The sequence below is a fragment of the Gopherus evgoodei genome, chromosome 2, assembly GCF_007399415.2.
Source record: "Gopherus evgoodei ecotype Sinaloan lineage chromosome 2, rGopEvg1_v1.p, whole genome shotgun sequence".
Taxonomy (NCBI): domain Eukaryota; kingdom Metazoa; phylum Chordata; order Testudines; family Testudinidae; genus Gopherus; species Gopherus evgoodei.
This window is the reverse complement of record NC_044323.1, coordinates 57,332,352-57,348,984: the sequence shown is the minus strand read 5'-3', so window position 1 is coordinate 57,348,984 and position 16,633 is coordinate 57,332,352. Positions and strand designations below refer to the sequence as shown.

At 41.7% G+C, this 16,633-nt stretch overlaps 1 protein-coding gene across 1 annotated transcript in view; it reads right to left on the bottom strand.

Moving 5' to 3' along the window:
• Window positions 1-13,876, bottom strand: part of HDAC9 (histone deacetylase 9) — a 684,467-nt gene extending 670,591 nt beyond the window's left edge. The window contains 2 exon segments of the mRNA XM_030550719.1: window positions 274-396; window positions 13,726-13,876. The gene's annotated coding sequence lies outside the window, so the exon portion shown is untranslated.
• Between the last annotated feature and the right edge of the window lie 2,757 nt (window positions 13,877-16,633).

Genomic DNA, 16,633 nt, shown 5'->3' with positions numbered 1-16,633 from the left:
CCTGATCCCAACTGGGGACTCTAGGTGATACTATTTATTATTTGTATTGTAGTAATAACCCAAAGTTTAAAGTGACTAGGCCTACTACCGTACTGGAGCCAAACCACATTTAACATTTGTTTAAAAAAAATAAAAAATTAGTTTCTCTAAGACTGAATTATTGTAGTGTCTGTTGGTGAGAACTGAAAGTGAAGTCAGCTGACAAAGAAGCATATTCTATCCCCAGTGATCCACATATGAATCAAGGAGAGTACAAGGCTCTATCGGACTTACCAGAATGCAATAAGGAGCACTTCAGACAGGGGAAAAAGGATCCCCACAGCCGCTAGATGGGGTTAGGCAGGGAGGCAGCACACTCATCTAGGGAAGGCTGAAGCCTGGAGTCACCGCAGCTTACTTCAAAAAAAAAAAAAAAAAAATTTCAGATTTAAGGGAAGTTTCTGTTGGCATACAAAAGTGAAAATCATCCCACAGAAGGGAGACAGTAGACTGAATCTGGGGCGTAGTTCACTTGAACCAGTTTCAAATTTAGCCAGCTTGGCCTACATTGACTGAATGATTCATGAACCACAGCACACCTGAGCTGTGCTTGTGATGGAGGACAAACAGATGGCTACATTATGAGCTATTACCCTAATTAGGAGGACCCAAAACAGCTTCTTCTCTCCTCTTTGCTACAAGTGGGGGATGGGATAATTTAAAAGTTAGCTTGGCTTCATTTATATGTTGTAACAAGGGGAAAACAAAATTTCCCATAAAGATATTTAGTTTTTTTCAGATAAAAAACAATTTGATTTTTGAAACACAAAAATATTTGGGTTTTGGCAAAAATGTTCATTTTCAAAAACTGAAAAATTTAAACTGATCTTTATTATTATTTTAGAAAAGTGTTTTGGTTGTTTCTGGTTGTTGTTTTTTGTCAAAACAAATGAAAGGTTTGGCAGAGGTCATGCCTGTAAAAAGACTGGCAACCACTGCCATGGGGTAAGTTTATTCCTAACCTTATCCATTAGTAGTTGTCTTATATCTCAGTGTCTAAGGATTTATATCCCTTAAAAAAAATCTTTGTATCCTATTTAATGTAAATGTAATGTATCTTTATTATCCATATAGATCTTGAATATATTTGTAAGTCCTGTTAAGCAATTCAATATCTTGTAGAAATGAGTTCCACAGGTTAAGTATATGTTGTATATGGAAGTATTCTTGTTTATTAATTTTATATTCATTGCCTTTTACTGTCATTGAATGCCTCCTGTTATTGTATTATGAGAAAGGGTAAATGTCCCATCTTTTTTTGTCTTGTCTCTAACTAAATACTCCAATCTGTCATCATAAAGAAGTCTCTCCTTGTCTCTAACCATTTTTATTACTGATTTTTGAAACTCTTCTGCTTCTACTACACACTCACAGGTTGACTAGAACTGAACACAATATTACAGGTGAGGACATGCCATTGATTTAAACAATAGTATTATAATATCATTTGTATTATTTTTTATCCCTATCTTTAATCCTAATATATCCTAACATTTTCTTTGGGTTTTTGATCACCAATGCACACTGAGCAAGGTTTCATTAAATTGTCTAACAGTGGGGCACTCCAGTGTTTTTGCCACGATGAAGACTCACCATTTATTTCTACTGTTTGTTTTAGATAGAACCATGTTCAGCTGGAAGAAGGATGGTCCACTGGTTAGGGGTACCAGGTTAGGATACGGAGATCTAGGTTCAATTTTCTGCTCCACCACAGGCTTTCTATGTGACATTGGGTAAGTCACTTAGACTCGCTGAGCCTCAGTTTCCAAACCTGTAAAATGCAAATAGTACTTCCCTACCTCACAGTAGAACTGTGAGGCACTCAGATACTATGGGAAGAAGGGCCACATAGTTATGAAAGATGGGGTGCTGAATGACTTGAATGCTTATTTCAGGGATCGGCAACCTTTCAGAAGTGATGTGCCGAGTCTTCATTTATTTATTCTGATTTAAGGTTTTGCATGCCAATAATACATTTTAACGTTTTTAGAAGGTCTCTAAGTCAATAATATATAACTAAACTATTGTTGTATGTAAAGTAAAGAAGGTTTTTTAAATGTTTAAGAAGCTTCATTTAAAATTAAATTAAAATGCAGAGCCCCCTGGACCAGAGGCCAGGACCCAGGCAGTGTGAGTGCCACTGAAAATCAGCTTGTGTGCCGCCTTTGGCACACGTGCCAGAGGTTGTCTACCGCTGGTTTATTTCCTTGCTGTTTGCACTGATGCAATATGCAACCTAGAAACATTAATTCTGTGTTTAAAAAGAAATTTTGGGAATGAGTAGGGAGGGAGGATTATACTAGCTATATTCTGACAATAAAGACTCCTTGCAATCCACGCTACAAATCCCCTTTAAATGATACAGAATAAAACTGTTCAGTTTTCCTCAAATGATTACATGCTCTATATGCATGCATATAGGGCATCTATATATGCATCTATACTCTGATGTAGACTAGACACAGTTTCCATGTTTCAGAATATTAGAAATTACAATAAGTAGACAGTTTGCAACTGCTTCTCTTACACCTGCCTTCTCATAGGGCCTCTGTTTTTCGGAGATTTAAGAGCATTCTCTTAGGTAAAAGCTAATCAGTAAAAAAAAACAAATGGAAATCTTAAATCTTGTAGCCATTACTGAACTCTTGAATATTATTTCCATTTGGATTCACTGATCCTTTCATTCATACCATCTTTACAGAGTTTTATTTAATGTGTCTATACTGTAAATACAAAAAGGACCTGGTGGTTTCAGTTTCAGTATTGAATACCTAGCTTTCAGTTTAAGGAAAGCATAATCTGGTTTGTTAATCCATGGTCGTTTTAGGATCTATAGAATAGGTATGGCTGTAACGTTAAGGTAGTAATTATACCTACAGCATACTGCCAGGTAACAAATACTAAACATTTCTTTTAAATCGGAATAACTATAGAGCCTGTGGAGAAAACATGATTAAACAGAGCAGACTTTATTAAGGGTATGTCTACACTACAGCCGCATACCTATGGCACTTCTGCTGTGCAGCTGAAATGTAGACACTTCCTATATCAATGGAGGGAAGTTTTCTGCCAGTGTAAGTAATCCACCTCCCTGAGAGGTGGTAACTAGGTCAACAGAAGAATTCTTTTGCTGATCTAGTTGCATCTATAGTGGGAGTTGGGTAAACCCAACTACATGGCAGAGAGTATGAAATGTTTCACTGCTCTGAGTGATGTAGCTAGATCAACCTAAGAAGGAGGGTAGGACTGAAGAGGTTCAAATGTTCTGTGCATACACTGACAACTGTTTTCAGGTGTTACTGAATCAAACAAATTTAATATCAGTCAGTCATTTCACATCCATTTATTATTTATTTAGTGCAGCTGGTTTGTGCATGCCACATGAGACATATTTATACTGCTTAATTCCAAGGTTTGCTTCCTATTTGGGCTTTATACCTCCAGTATTTGTCCTCATCCGTCTTGGAAATATAGCACTCGTGCCTCAGGCTAATCCATCTCTCTTGAAAACAAAGCTTGAGTTTAACAACTTTGCCTCTTGAGGGCCTAATGATAGATGTCAAAAAAAACCCAAACCCTTAACAATTAGGGTTTTGTTCAGTTAAACACCAAGGCTTACTGCAATGTTTGTGTTATGCAACTTTCCTGTTCAACTTTTATAAAGGAGTCATAGTACTGTATGTAAGGAGCTTCAAAATAAAATTCCTATGTCACACCACCTCATATTGCAAGGTAAAATGATTAAGGAACCTTTGCATGGCAAAAATTATCAGTGCATTTGAGTTTCCTGTAGATAAGATGTACAAACAAGTTCTCCAATGGAATTTATGAACTTTTACAATCAACTTTATGGGTTTCAAAGAGCTGTTGTTTTGATCAATGCCCTATTGGTGGATTACCTTGTAGCAAATTATTAATCTATTTATTACTTGACATATTCATCAATGTGAAGTGCTGTGCTGAAGTATAAGGAATGAATGTGTACATGACTTTTTATTTTAAATGTATAGTTCATGTATAGCAGGGGTAGGCAACCTGTGGCACGGGTGCCGAAGGCGGCATGCAAGCTGATTTTCAGTGGCACTCCCATTGCCTGGGTCCTGGCCACTGGTCCGAGGGGCTCTGCATTTTAATTTAGTTTTAAATGAAGCTTCTTAAACATTTTTAAAACCTTATTTACTTTACATACAACAATAGTTTAGTTATATACTATAGACTTATAGAAAGAGACCTTCTAAAAATGTTAAAATGTATTACTGGCACGCAAAACCTTAAATCAGACTGAATAAATGAAGACTCGGCACACTACTTCTGAAAGGTTGCCAACCCCTGGTTAAACCAACTCTTAGTCAATTTACAATGAACCAAAGCAATCTGGGTTCACACTGCAATGAGTGTCTATACTGCTTTAACTGAATCTGTTTAAAAAAAATTTTTTTTTAAACACAACTTAAGTTAAACGAGTGCTCAACTTTCTTTCAACGGGCAGTGTAACCTGAATAGAGCACTAGACTGGGACTCCAGAAACCTGAGTTATGTTCATAGTTTTGTGACTGGGTACCATTTGGCATGTCATTTCCCTCTCCGTGTCTCAGTTTTCCCTCATCTGTGAAGTACAGATAATACTGACCTGCTATGTTTTCAGACCTACTTATAAAAAACACTCTATAAGAACTAGGAATTATGATTTCTTGTGAAGACAAGGCTCAAGTTTCAAAAACATCACAGCAGCAAATCTAAGCACACAAGAAGAGTTGCTCCAGAAAAATCTATGAAAGACAGAGCAGACGGGAGAAACCTGAGACAGGCTATTTACTCTTGGGTCAGTTACTCCCTCCCATCTCTAGAAGCACCAGAAAGAACCTTCAGATAACGGAAACTTGAACATTTGAGTATGTAACAGCATATGTCATCCCCTTGCAGCCCTTTTGCAGTCCAGTCTGGCGATGTGAGCATGCCCTGTCTTAATTTCCCTCAGTTGGAGCAGTAATAGGTTTACTTGAACAGTCCACGGTAAGAAGCCAACACACTAACAAAACAGCCTGTCCTGTTTTAATAAGATTTCAGGAAAGGAGCAATGACAATAAATACTTCATAAGGGCCTCATCTCAGGACCCTGGTTCTAAGCTCCCAAACTTAAAGTCCACAAAACAAAGTCCCCAAGTCTGATTAGGCAAATCTCCTGGAGACACAGATAAATCACCACTCACTGCATCTTGTATGGCTTCTACTCCCCTCTCACTTGCTCAGCTTCCTGTTCGGTCTCTGGTGGCACTGGGGGAATAACAACCACCATAGGCTCTACAAACCTAGGTTCTGGATCTCAGGTCCTTACACATACCAAGTGCTCTTCCAGTTTAAATAGCTCAGCTCCAGGGCAAGGCACAGCATCCCCGATTACACCTTAGAACAGGAGTCGGCAAGCTGCGGCTCGCCAGGGTAAGCACCCTGATGGGCTGGGCCAGTTTGTTTACCTGCCGCGTCTGCAGGTTCGACCAATCGTGGCTCCCACTGGCTGCGGTTCGCCACTCCAGGCCAATGGGGGTTGCGGGAAGTGGCGCGGGCTGAGGGATGTGCTGGCCGTGGCTTCCTGCCACCCCATTGACCTGGAGCGGCGAACCGCGGCCAGTGGGAGCCACAATCGGCTGAACCTGCAGACACGGCAGGTAAACAAATTGGCCCAGCCCACCAGGGTCCTTACCCTGGCGAGCCGCGTGCCAGAGGTTGCCGACCCTGCCCTAGAATGTTCCAGCCATAAACCCAGCCTGTCCCTTAAAAGGGGTAGTACATTCCTTCACAAAGTGTTTCTTTTGTTTTCTTTCTTTCCTTGCCACAGGTTAAGCAGAAGGTAACTGTGGGAGCAGGAAGGCAGGAGGACAAGAAGTGATGTAAGAGGGCACCTTTATCCATAAGGAATTGACAAGTCATGGTTACACTGGTAGCAACAAGGTCAACTAGGTAGAGTTTATATTTTTAAAAATGGAACTAACAATAGCCAAGTAGAGTGGAAACTGTAGATACTTTGTAACAACAAATTTTTAAAATGGAACTACCAAAACATTTGACAGCGATCACACCCATAATTTTGCTTATACAAAATATTTCTCTCTTTTATCCTTCCGTTTCTTGTCTTTTTAGATTGTAAAATCTTCAAGTCAGTGACTTTGTTTATTTGTTGTGAATCATCTATTGTGCCTTCAATGAGGTACAAATAAAAGTAATCAATTATTACAATTTTTCTCCTATAGATTTGTGCAGTTGAGAGATCATCCATATCTCCACACAATTTCTCAACATTCTTGCCCTTTAAAAGTAATACAATTTTTATTATAGTACTTGATAGAAGTTTTCAGCAACATTCTAAAATGTGTTATATTGCATGAGAACTGTGTGTGCTGTGGGCTTGTCTATACTGAGATAAAGGTGTATTTTTAATACATTAGCCAAGGTATTATAGTCCCAATGAAGGCGAGGCAGTTGTAGTGCTAAAAAGCATTATCTGGTCAAGATAAATTGTAGACTCCCCCACAGCTGGTCAAGGTAAAACCTGACACATGTTAAATCTATGGTTGCCTTGTCTTCATTAGGACTTTAACATGTTAACTCATGTTTAAACATATACCTTTTTGCCTAATGTAGACATATAAATTTTACATACAAACAGGCTAACACGCGGGATGGTCTTCTTCACTCAAGAGTACACAGATTATTTGCAGTGGACTTAAAACAGAAGTTGGAAGAGTCACCAGAAACACATATGCATGCATGATATTTTCATCAGTTGTTTTATATTCTACTCCCTATCCTAGTCAGCATATAGTCCATTATTTTCTATTGCTGTAATCTTTGCTTCTGTGAAGGTTATTCACAAATGGCAGAGGGACAGTGTAACTTTAAGCTAAAGTTTGGGTTCCATTTTTTAAAAAACTGTATTTTTACATAGTTCTGAGAATTCCAATGAAAACCAGTCTGCTGGTTTTTAAATGCAGCCATTACTCCTGCAGTACTGGACTTCTAGACACAATGGGATTTTGCTATGCAGAGGTTCTTAAACCTATTTTCATAGTGTGGACCACATTTGCATAGAAATTTTCCAGTGAACTGCCTTCATAACCATCCACAAACACTGTGACAGTTACTTTTCCACCTCAGTAATATTAAGCAGCAATGTATTCTATTTGTCTTTAAGTATGATTTAGCAGCTGGATAAAAAGACAGCACCATGTGACATGTTTGCTCTCCACAGACCACCAGCAAGTGCTCCATGGATTGCAATTTCAGAGCCACTGACTCTGTTAGCATATGGGAATCAGAAAGTTAAACTGACTAAACAGCCCAGTCTAGTTTCACTGCACCAACTGAGTGAGTTGAAAAAAAAAAAAACATAAAATCAAAGTAACTCATTCTGAATGATCCAAGATAGGTATCTATTTTATTTTGACTGTCAGTTCAGTGAAATAGAGCTTTCCCGTGCCAAGACACTCTTCTGCAGTGATATTGGTGAGCCCTTCCACAGTTTTCACCTACAAATGGAAGCAGATGCTCATCTTCTCCTCCACAGATCAGACTGTTTTCCTGGCCGGGGAGGTAACCATCAATGTTATCCTTCCCGTGACTGGTCTACGCTGCTCCAGAGGTAGGTCAGCTTAACTACATCACTCAAGACTGTGAAAAATGTTGTGCCCTTTGCAATGTAATTAAGCCAACCTAAGTCCCACTGCAGACGCCGCAATGTCAGCAGAACAATTCTTCCATCAACCTACCTACCATCTCTTGGAGAAGAGGATTTACTACAGGAATAGAAGAACCCCTGTGTTAATGTACTATTTCTAGTGCAGACATATCCTTGGAGTCCAATTCCTGTATTACTGTTCCAATCCCAAACTCCATGCCATCTACCTGTTAACAAAACTCTTCTTCAATTCCTGTGCCCCAATTCCAGAGCCTCCACACCTATGGCAGTTCTTCATGCTTCTTGTGACTCTTCTTCCACAGTTCACAGTTCAAGGCTTCTGCAAGATGGCCCCCCACAATGTTCCACCTCCAGGCCTCCATTGCCTGCAAGTACTACCTTTGCTAAGTGGTTTATCATGGGAACCTCCCTCTACAAAAATATAACCCTCTTTTTTCTGGGCTCATCCTGCACCAACTGGGCTGATTCTCCTGCTTTACCCAGAGGGAGACATGAGACTTCTACTCAGTAGGTTCCCCACTACTGGCCAGTTTTCTCAAACAACTCTCATCCACAGCACTCTCCTATCAGCTCTCTGCACTATTACCTCAACTGCTGCTCTCTCAGGTCTCATACAGGCAACTCCCTACAGTTCCTCCCTGCTCCCCTTTCTCAACTGCTGCCTGAGTCTTTACAGAAGCCAGGTGCCCTCTATCAAGCCCCATTGCAAAGCAACTAACTAGCCACAGATTGAACTTGTTCTCACTTACAAGGGCCAGTCACCCTTTCACACAGTGTATTAGCAAACAAGAGGAAGATTTTGCTTCTTTCTGCAAAATGCTCCATGCTGCACTCTGAATGCACTGACTGAAATGGGAACTTTACCTGAGAAGGAGAGCACTCTCAAGCAAATCCTCTTGCCACTGCCCAGCCTGGGTAATCAGGCCACATTGTGAGGAGGTCCCTGGGTACCCTGTTAGAGGGGAACAGACTCCTCCCACGAAAGATAACAGAGCGACAGATGAGCAGCTGCATGGCTAGTGGCCAATATTGCTACCTCAAGGCTGAAGAAACCAGAGGAGAAGCAGGTGAATCTGGATAGTTATGGATCCACCATCCCTGTAGCTGCTGCTGCTCCCTGAAATCCCCTTGCATGTGGTAGCATAGGGGAGCACAGCTTGGCACTCTAGTCCCTTGTGTGGTGTTCAAGGCCTTTCATGGTCACAGGGGAGGTGGTCAGCATTTGCCTAGCACTTAATCATGTAGTGTAAACTCAAGTAGTACCACTGATTCAGTGGGCCCATTCATGGTAGTAAACGCTATACCTTGTTATATATAGCAAGAAAGGGCATGTCTAGGCATGGAGTTGTTCCTGCTTAACTGTTCCTAATTAACTCCATGTAAGAACACTCCTATTCCACAATAAGAGTATCTTTTCCTGTTTAGCTTAACCCAGTGGTTTAAGATGAACAAGAGCAAGGCATTCTTATTCTGGAATGAGAGTTAATTGGGAACAACTCCAGGTGTAGACAAGCTCTTAGTGCTTAGAGGATGAAACCCTTAGGGCCCAATAATATGTGGTGCTGAGTGCACTTAGAGAGGCACTTGGCTCCCTAAACATTCATTAACTGAAAGTCGTCATCACCTCTCAGGATCAGTCCCTTTAGAGGTAAATCCTGTGGAGGGCATATATCAATGTTATTACCACTGGAAGGGCAAGTAACAAAAGAGTGTGCAAAAGTAAAACAATACTATAAAAATTGTAGCTTTCAGATTTCAACTGTGAATATATTAAATTAAGATTGCCATTCGAAAATACCAATTTGATTGTTACTTTTTTCTATGAATTTAAGCTCTTATTAAACTTTGCTGTATTCACTCCCAAACTATCGTGATCAAACGTTTTTGTTTTAGAACACAAACAGCTGCCAACAATCTTACTCAAACATTAAATATGAACAACAGTTGCCATTCTTTACCTGAAAGCAATAAATATAAAATTGAAACTCAGTAAAATTATAAGTAGAAATTGGCATGATTTGGTCCTTCGCCTTGTGAAGATGTGCAGTTGTTCAGCAATGTTGTGTGTATCACTTTCATTTACAATGTGTAGTAATATTCCTGGAGGAACGTTTTTTCTGTTGATCATTTCTTGCACATTTTCATTTTTGATTTCTTTATTGCCATAACCTTATTTTAAAAGGACCTGATCCAAAACCCACTGAAATTAATGGCAGGTTTTCTAATACTTTTGTGAGTACTGGATCAATCTCTAAAGATGTGGGGTTGGCTATTCAGCTGATATACATTGTCATATCTCAATTGACTTCAGTGGAGTTATGATCATTTACACTAGCTGAAGATCTGGTCCTGAGCTGTGTGTTGGTAAGCAACTCCTGTAAGATAATGCAGCAGTTCAAGGAGCTACTTAAGAGACTACACGGCCAATACCTTGTTCCTTTATTTCCTATCTTTGGAGATCCCTGGGCTATATTCCAACTATCCAGATTTTTTACATTTCAATCATTTCAGTAAGTTTAACTTCTGTGTTACAATAAGGCTTGATTCATTTCCAAATTAAAATTTTCCTATTAAAAGAAGTTAAGTACTCCTATCATTTTTATTCACTTGCAATGATCATATTATTATAAATGACCATTAACCATTCACACTACTATAAGTGCTTGAATTTGATTGCGATTCTCTGCATGTCAATTATATTCTTTAACAATACCTGAAACCTTCAATTTAAACTAATTAGGGTGCTAGGATAAGCAACTGATAATTATTTCTCATTATTATAATGTTCTGATGTCCTAATATTTAGATATTTTCTTTGAAACTGACCTTTTTTATATTATCCCCCCTCAGAAATTTGAAATGTTTTAGATATTTGACCTTAAGACTTTTCATTTTGTTTTTCAAAATTTAATGATTTTTTTCCATTTGCAACTCTAAAAGAAACATCTGTATCAAATAAATAAAGTCAAATCACTAGTTCAGTTTTGTTTTAGAACTTTCGTGACAGATGAAGGAAGGTGGTGGTAGTAAGTTGAAGGCAACTTAAACAGGAATTACGGTTACTCCAGTCTTTGCTAGTGGAGTTTTCACTAAAGCCTGCTATTTATTTGTGAATAAGTGCTAGTTTACAGAAGGTGAACAGGAGGCCAGGAGTCATTGTTTCCACAATGGGTATTTTAGTCTGGATGAAAACCTGCATCTCTGTGTGCATTTTTAAATGATCAGCATGAAATGGAATATGAGACAGAGAATAGTGTTGGAGTAAGGTTAACCCAGCTTTAGTGCTGTACGTGAGAGTACCTTGACATCAGCAAAGGTAGAATGGAGTGCTTTTCCCTGCTGCTGGAGCCTTTACCTATGGGGAGGAAAGATTCTGGCAGGCAGGAAGCAGGGGGAAAAGGCTGAGCCTTTCCCAGTGCCTCCCCTCTGCCAGAGTCTTTCCCCGCTGCGGGGAAAGATTTCAGCAATGAGGAGCAGACAGAGCCTTTCCTCACTGCGGGAGTATTGGAAGGGGTCTAGTATCAGAGAGCTGACAGAGACTTTCCCAGCAGCTTTCCCATCACCAGAGATTTCCCCCACCAGAGTCTTTTTCTGTGGAGAGGAAAGACTCCAGCAGGGAGAGACAGTGGGATACTACACTGCTAAAAAGAGCAGTGTAGACAGGGACGCACAGATTGGGCTAATAGAGAAGCATGTAGGTTATGCACTTGAGGACAGACCCACCCCTTCAGGCATGTCCTTACTCACCTAAGCTGCAGCTCACTGTCTATGCTGCTATTTATATCCATGCTAGGTAGACTATATATGTATGTACACTGCACTCTGCTGAAAGAAGGGTGCAGTGTAGGCGCACCCAAAGAGCAGAGATATTTCAATGTGTACATGAGGGGGCTAGCACCAATGGCAGGCAAAATACAGCTGAGAACACTGCACCTTTTTCCTGCAGTAAAGGCATGTTTTTTCTATGGGTTGGAACAGGTCTGTTTGCTCACATAGTCAAAAGGAGGTGTTAAAATTGTGTATTTTTGTAACATTAATTTTACAAATGTGTTGATGGCGTTATATATACACTTGTGAACTGTATAACGTATATCCGTAAAATGATACAACTTTTCTGTGTGAGGGCTGGGAATTTCCTTCCAATAATACTCTGGTTCTGTGATAGAGCATGATTCTGAACTAAATAGGAGTTTTGGGTACAAAGCAAATGTGGGACTGGGCCCTTTCAAAAGGAATGGGTGGGCTTGTCACAGAAAATTTAGAAAACAAAATGGGGTGAAAAATAGAGTTTTAAAACTCTCTCAGGCAGATCAAGGAAGATGGTGCTGAGAGGAAAGCGTTGGGAAAGCCTTAATATAAATTGCTTTTCCTCTTTGCTCATAGAGTTTATGGTAAGGCTTGCAAGCCCTTGTACTTCAAAAATGCATTAAAACTGCTTTCAGTGAATGTCCCAAAACTGTTCTGACTTCTGTCATTTCATCATTTGATTAAACTAAAAGGATCATAAAGTAGACAAATATATATGAATGTCTCGATTTATGTTATAATTTTTATCTGTGCTTATTCTGTGTTGTTTATGACAAAGAATCATAACAGCTATTGCATTTGAAAAGAGCACTAAGACCTTTTCAAATGTCAAAAGGTTCCCATAACACACCTCATTATTGCACTTTTAGGCTTGTTTTAAATATTCCTTCCATAAATTCATTTCATTCTCATGTATTTTAATAACACCTTTAAGTTTTGAAACTGCTACGTGGCTCTTAAAACTACAAACTCCATCATGATGAACATCTTTGTACATCTTTGAAGGATGGATACATTTTCTGCAGTATTCACAATTGTAAATCCTATTTTTCTAAAGTAACTTGAAGCATAAATCATCAAGTATTACCATTATCATCTATTTCAGATTGTACATTAATATACAGGAAATTTAGGCACATTTCCACTGTTTGCAAAATATCAAAACAATTTTACCTTTTCTTCTAAAGAGCCCAAACTAGTCATTCTAGGCTTATTTCAGTTTCTTACAAGCTTTTGGGATTTGAAGTCACTTAACCACTTAGTCATAGAAAATAAAAACTCACATCTTCCTGAAATTAGGAATATAAGAGTCTCATATGAGGATTCAAATTAGCATCAGGAAATGTATCTCTAGTTTTCCTATCACTTCATCATCCAAATGCTTCTAAAATAGCTACATCTGGCCCATTCCTATTATTTAATCAAATGTCCCATTACACCAAGAAAGCACACCTTAAAACAAAATCCCTACAGGTTGCAATGACTGAAAAACGCTTAATGCTGTGCATACAGACAGAGCTCTTCCACCTGTGCAGTGGGTAGCAAAACATCTCCCACTGTGACACCCTAGTGTAGGTTTTAATTAATACCCAGTTAAGCTTAACGAGCATATAATTTACTATTCACCTTCCACCGGCCTAGAAATTATTTTTGTCAGCTCTTGAACTTTCATGAAAACCTGGCTGTTGTATTAATATTGTCGCTGGATAGGACACTGCAGAGCACAGTGACAGCCGCTGCTGGAAAGGGAGGGAGGCAGTCAGGAAGATTTCCCTTCCAGTATGAAGTATATTATTAAAACAAACTTCTCATTATGCATCTGCTCTCCAAAGAAATAAAATAAAAATGTGTTGGGGAGTAATTGTCTCCAGCACTAGGTCCTCTTCCCCTCCACACACACACCCCTTCCACCACACCATCACCACACCCTAACATTAAAGAGTCATGCAAATAGCCCAGCAGGCTTGACCCAACCAAGAGCTGAAGTTCTGATAGCCCAGTGAAAGGGTCCTTAACATCCAGCTGGCTTGGCAGAGGGGAGGGTCCAGGGGCCGCCTGCCAGGGCGCAGCAGGGAAGAACTAGCCCTTGGCTCTCAAGACTGATGGCTCAGAGGTTTCTGCAACCTGGCTAACAGGAGCCACCCAGCACGGAGCCTCCGCCGCTCCCTGGCATCGATGCCACTCACCTTCCCTGCCGCTGCCTCTTACCGCTCCGCTCCCGGGCTGCAACTTCCAGCCCTTCCCCAAACTGCCATCTTCCACGGGCGCGGGAGGGGAAGGGAAAGTTGCCGCGGCTGCTGGGGGCTAGCTGGGCATGGCCCGGGCGGCGCGCGGCGCGCAGGCAGCAGCCGGGGCTGGGTCTGTGTGTGCGGGGCTGAGGGGCGGCAGCGCGCGGAGAAGGAGGGAGGGAGGGAGGCAGCAGCGGCTGCAACCAGCGAGGGGCTAAGCAATGTGAGCGCAGCCCGTGGCGACACGAGGAGGATTTGCTAAAAATAGCCCCTCGCTACCGGGAGGAGGAGAGGCCGGCGGGCTGAGCCAACCCGCCCCGCCGCTGGGGGGGCGAGCGCACGGAGGGGGAGGGGGCGTTCCAAGTGGGGGAGGGAAGAGGCGCCCTCGGGGGCTAGGCCTGTGCAGAGGAGGCGGCTGCCCGGTGCCTGGCTTTCTTGCCAAGAGAGCTGGGTCCCCGGGCGTGCAGCCCTGGCTAAAGCCCAGGCGGGGGGGGAGAAGGTTCTGTCGGGGTCTTTGGCTGGAGGCACAGCCTAGTGTCGCAGCATGCTCCCGAAATACAGTGCCCCGCCCCTCCCATAGCCCCTGGGGTGTGGGCCTGCCTGGCCCTGCGCTCTGCAGGGCCCAGGGACAGCCGGGGTACCTAAGGAAAGCGCAGGGTTGAGGGCAGGTGCACTGGGAGTGGAGCCACTCCTTTGGGATATCATCCCATCTTCCCACATCAGCCTTCACACTAGACCCTGTAAAGGAAAGAATGGGCACTGACCCAAGTGCCACAAAGTTCTCATTAACCTCCCCTGGGAACCTGATTTACCTTGGCTTTTTGTTATTGTTTTTTTTAAATCTGACCCTCTCTTTGGTGAAGTCTGACACTCCACTACCTGCTGGCTTTGTCTATGCTGCACTTTCTCTTGAGGTATGCCTTGGTGGTGGTACCCACAATGAGAGTGCTAATGTAAACAAGGCACCAGCAGCCACCCTGCTTTTCCCTACTGCCTTATGTAGACCTGCACTTTGCAGGATTACATGGCATGATATGCAACACTGGCAGCTGACCCACATTAGCCCTTTCACTAGTGCCGCAACTGGTGGAGCTGTGACAGTGGGACATTTTAGGGCTAGAACATAATGAAGACACCAGTCGCCGAAGGAGAAGTCACCTCCTGGGTGGCATCTTCCACTGGTTCTATCCATCTCTGACTTTCTAGTTATGAAAGAGGCACCCATCTTAACCAGCTACTTTGCCTTCCACTACAGAGTAGATAACTTCACTCCCCTGGCCCTTTACACCTGTAGACCTTTTCACCTACCACTTTTGCCTCCTTTTCTCAGGCTCAACTTTATTCTTTCTGCCAAACTGGTATGTTTGGAACAGTCTTACTATCTTCATCCACAAGATGCCTCTCTTCCTCAAAAACTTTTCTTAAATCTCTCCTCTTCTAATAATTAATAATCTCCACAGCCTCCCTCTCCTAAAATATTGTCCTACAAGCTCTTCAGGGGAGGGAATATGTTTTATTTATATTTATATCTTAGCCTCTCTTTTGCCTAGAAAAAAGCAAGCTTCTACTTTTTATTTCTTCCCTTGCACGGAGGAGGATAGCCTCAAAGCAGTTTGGTCCTAAAAAATTTGAACAATACAAAAGCGCCTCAGATTTTTCACTAGCCTCAGCCCCCATACAGACTTTGGAATTTTAATTTGGATTTATATTTGTTTGGTTTGGTTAATTCTCAGGTTCCTGGGAAACACATTTTATCTACATATTCATGTTGATGGTTAGAAGAGAAGTTTAATCTATTTTTGTTGTTTCTATTTGATTAAGAAAACATTTATTCTTACTTGTTTTCTTGTACCTTATTTTCAGTTTCTTTCTTTCTGTGGCAAAAATGTTAAAAGCTTCTTGCTGTACCTTATTCTTGTTTTTGTCTCTGATTCTGGCTGAGAATTGGTTCAGACTATGAGGTAACCCCTAGTTGTAGAGAAGGGGAATTTTAGCTTTTCGGCATGAATGTCCATCACATACACACAAGCCTCCAGTGGAGCTCCCCTGGCTGGCCACTCAGCAGGCTAGGGCCAACCTCAGCTGAGTTCTGTATGCTCTTTTAGCTTCCTGAGCAGAAGCCAGGCACTGTCTCTCACTTTGGGTCCCTAGACAGACTCTCAGGGTACAGATCCTCTTCCAGCACCCCCATCTGAGATTTGAGATCCCCACAGTGGGGGTGAAACAGGTGCCGGGGCTCAAGCAATTTGCAACTTTTTTTACATTAATTGATGCAGCAAGCCCAGATATGCTGGGGCTATGAACTGCCAAGCATAGAGGGGCTGGGGCAAGCCCTGGCACAAGTTAAGCACTAGTCCATCTGCCCAGACCCTATGTCAAGAGCTGGCTTGTAAGAGATGCTATTCCAGCACATCCCTTCATAGAGGGCCATGGCAATACAGCACCTCTCTGCCTCAGCTTCCCCCCATGGTCCTCAGCTCACATTTGCTGTAGATGTGACTTAGCCCTCCAGTCAAATTGCTTCAGGGAGTTCAAACTCAGCTGGGGTAACTGAGGCTATGTCTACACTGCACACCTTACAGCAGCACAGCTGTGCCACTACAGCAGTGCCACTGTAAGTTATGCAGTGTAGCCGCTCTTTGTTGGCAGGAGAGAACTCTTCTGCTGACAAAATAAAACCACCCCATCAAGGGGCGGTAGCTTTGTCAGCGGGAGACCATCTCCCACCGACACAGTCCTGTCCACACCAGTGCTTTTCATCAGTAAAACTTTTGTCAGTCAAGGGAGTGGTTTTTTTTACATCCCTGACCAACAAAAGTTTTAGTAACAGAAGTGCAGTGTAGACGTAGCCTGAGTCTTTTATTCA